Raw genomic sequence first — 4169 nt, forward strand, 5'->3', positions numbered from 1 at the left:
ATCTCCCCAGCACTGCCTTTGAGGCCCAGCATTATCCTCTATGGCTTCTGTGTCACCTGTGTCAGCCTTCTGCGTCCTCTGTGTCGGCTCTTTGGCCTCTGTGTCAGCCCTTCTAGGGCCTGCACTGTCTCTCCCGACATTGTGTTGCCTTTCTGCTATGTATCCTTCAGCCTTGAATGAAAATACCTTGCTGAACTACCCCTCACTGCAACTCTGATCACTAACTCGACTTCCTTAGCAAACCTCACCCCAGAAAATCGAATTCTTTAATCACTTGGTGTATCTCCAACTGACCTCCAAGCCTCCTCTTATACTTTTCCTGTTGACAAATCAACGACCGAGATTAAGTCCCTAATCAAGGGCTAAGATTAGAACTAGCTTGATCCTCGTCACTTAGAACTTTCTCACCCATATTTTATTAATACACATTAATATTTTTATTTTCCTAAGTTTAGACTTAGGAACCCATTAAAAATATTAATTATTTTAATAACTCCTCATCCGGGTGGAATTTCTCCAAACTATTTCTAAGTCTTGGAGATCTCACGTGCCTTACTCTCTCCACCAATTTTCAAGGCTAGAGAACATCCGATGCTACCCAAAATCAACAATAATAAAAATATTTTCTTCATTCTTTTGATAAATACATATCATTCTGACTCAAATACATTTATGGAGACCGAACCTAATTTCAGATTTCAACACCCCCTCTTAACTAGGAAGGTATTCATAAGTACAAGTACAATGAAGATCTCAAAACACATGAACCATGAATAATTTAGGCATCGAAATGCCATGGACTAGATTCTTGACCAAGGCAATCTATCCAAGGTCCTCCCACTATTTCTCACTCACAATTCCATGGACTAGATTCCTAACCAGGGCAATCTATCCAGGTGGGACTAAGATGGACTAAATCTTTTAGCCTCTCTAGGTACTGTTACTCACCATTTTGTGGGTAATATCCCTAGGAGAAACCTTTTTCCCCAAGATCATCCTCAGCCAGTAGCAAGCAGCCCCTTGCAGCTACCATCTATCTCATTGTGCCATTTTCTATGCCACCTGAGCCAGCTATGTGGTCCCTCGCCCATCTACCATGATCGTGTGTTTGAAGGTGGGCCTCCTGAATCTAGAGGTATTCCTTGTCATTTGGAAATTGAGTATTGTAGTTTGCTTATCATGGAAACTTCTGGGCATGGATTAATGGGGGTATTTGGTGGAAAGAATCGGCTAGGTTTGTGCTTATGTCCCCTAGACCCCTCTCAGCAATTAACCTTATATTCTAGTCCCGTGGGATCTCTTTTACTGACCATTTGGTTCCAAGGATGGTATTTCATGGGAAACCCAGATTTTGGTTACATGGTCACGCTCCCTTATCCACTTATATTACCCTCTTTCCATTCATTATTACCCTATTCATCATTTCTCCTGCCTGGGTCCACATTCCTCCATTGGGTCCACCTAGGGTTAGCTTGCCTCTTCCCCTTACACGCACCTTGGGTCATGGCTTGAAATGAAGCCTTAAGGTTGATGCAGCTGAAAAGAAAGATAAAAGAATATATGGCCACATTCAACAGGAAAAAGTACCAAAAAATGCAAAAGATGGTTGGGACAAAAACATTTAACATGTGGGAAAAAGCCAATACATGAGTTCTACCCCATCATCATGGCCATCACCCTGGTTCCTGTAGGTTCTATGAGCCTTTTTCATCATACAGGAACCCATAATTTTCCCAACCCATGGTGGGCGATGAACCGCCCCACCTTAAAAGGGGGTTTTTACTGCTATATCTTATACATTATGTTCTAACTCCTTGAGCCCCGAATAGTCAATAAAAGAAAATCATAAAAAGGCAAAATGCATAAAATAAGGGTGGAAAAATCAAGGCCAAGGCACCTCATGTACCATGAATGTTCCCTCCTATACATTATAAACCCAAGTGTGGGCTTCCCTCTTATTAACTACCCTTTCACCCCAACATGTGACCTAGGGTTGCCACTTCTCATCCCCTACTTAATTCACCATATCTGCCACATGCCACCACATTTTGAAGGATGTACCTAAATATTATCCCCTTTAGAAGTAGAAACCACCTAATAGTGTACTTGGTTAACCCCATTTGGAGTTTAGGAGGCAATGGAACATCGTGAAGCCCATTATGGAAGGGAAAGCCATTATGAAGTCCCCACCTATGGTCCATGATTAGATAAGCTCATTTACTCAATTTCTCTAATGACTTATTGTACTGGAAGGCTAGGGGACGCATTGAATCTTTTGCAAGATTGCAGATGGTTTCCATTTGGGGTTTGGTCTCCCTATACGAAGTCCTAATCCTCTAGAGGGCTACATTGGCATCTGTAGGGTGAGTTTTGAGATCCATGGGCCTCCACAGTAATAGATTGCGCTCCATGAATCCCCACAACCATTCAGAGGTTCCTCATGGTTCACTTATTAGACGAAGAGGATGCACTTGATCCATCATGTTCAGCCAGCCCCATATCTACACCATACACTTGGCAGATGATCCAAGACTTGCATGATTATGTGGCATCACCTACATCATCATCCTAGCCCTTGCAGGTGATCTAAAGACATATTCTATTTGTTTGGAGACCCATGAGGACACTTATGTGCTCCCACATGTCATTTGGAGAACCACGGGTTATTACAAGGGGCCAACCCCTTGTCCATTGCTTTTGAGAGTCTTATTCTTCATTGTGGCACCCATGGACCTCATTAGGCCTCTTAGAGGGCCCTACGACATGCATAGATTATTATTTGACATCTTGAGAGACTTACTTTTTCATTTATGAGCTAGTTTGGTGGGCTTGTCACTAAAAGTTGTATTATTAGAGCATTACTTTATTTTTGGGGCTTATGTAGGCCAATGAGGCTAATTCGAAATCCTAAGTTGTGTATAAATATAAGTGAGATGAACTTATTTTCTCATCATCACTTTGATTTGGATCTTTTATCTCTCTTGAGATTTTCGCACTTTTTCTAGAGGATGAATTGGAGCTTTATGGATGAGTTTTGATGTGTGAATATTGGTCTATCTTCTCTTGGAACTTCTTTATTGTCAATTGTGGATGGTTGGATATACTCTTTTACATGTAAGAACGTGATTTTTTATGTTATTCTTGTTTACTTTTGTCATATATGTTCGACTGGGATTTTCATTGTTCTAGGGCTAATTGTTGCATGCGTTGATTGCTTAAAATTGTGGAATTTGTCTCTATTATAGCATCTCTCAATGTATTGGCCATGTAATAGGAGTGAAATCTCCTAGGGGTAATTCTATCAATGAATTGGACCTTGACCAGACATTCCTCTTGCACATCAAAGTATAAAAGTTGCAAGGTTGCTTCTTCTTGACCTAGAAGGCAAACAAAATGGTCTTGAGGCCTCCTTGAATGGGAACCAAGAAATCCTGCTCATACTCAACATAGACTCCATTCTCCCAAAGATTAAGGCACTAATCTACTAAGGGTGGTCACTAAAACTCATATTTTCTCACATCCTTCTAGGACTAGCCACATTGGGGTACATAGGGCATCAATTTCCTAGCAAGCTAGCCATCAAAATAATTTGATCTCCTAAGGTCTCCTATGTTTTCCTTTCCTTTAGCTCTCCTCCAATTTTGAAGACATTCCGACGGTGAAGTTGGGAGAAAATCCAAGCCCTAGCTTTGGGATAAAAAACTACCTTGCCATCCCCAAGGCTAGTACCTCATAGGCTCAAAACAACATCTTTGAGTGAAAACACTTTCTTTGATCCTTTCCCACCTTGTCTAGGGTAAGAATATCATTGATTGGTACATACTTTCCTCATACCCTAGACCGGGTCCACTTGGTCCTGTGTGGTACCGCTCTTTTAAAAGGTCATTCTACAAGAACCATTTGCGACACCAATTCTAACAAGGATTTTAGGGATAGGGGAACTCCTTCACAAATCTTATCCCATAAACTTAACCCTTAAAATCCTCTCTTCCTTTTCCTAGAATACATAGTACCTTGCTTAGAAAGCAAGCAAACTCCATCCTTCAAACTTTTCTGGGAAAGGGTTTGTTTGGGTCACTCATATCTATTGACTTATCATTCATTAGTGACTCCATACATATCGGGTCTCCTCCCATTGGTGAAATTCCGTAAATAGAAGGGAGCCTTAT

The sequence above is a fragment of the Pinus tabuliformis genome, chromosome Q (genome assembly GCF_031772625.1).
Source record: "Pinus tabuliformis cultivar Carrire ecotype Pingquan chromosome Q, CPIR1, whole genome shotgun sequence".
Classification (NCBI taxonomy): Eukaryota; Viridiplantae; Streptophyta; class Pinopsida; order Pinales; family Pinaceae; genus Pinus; species Pinus tabuliformis.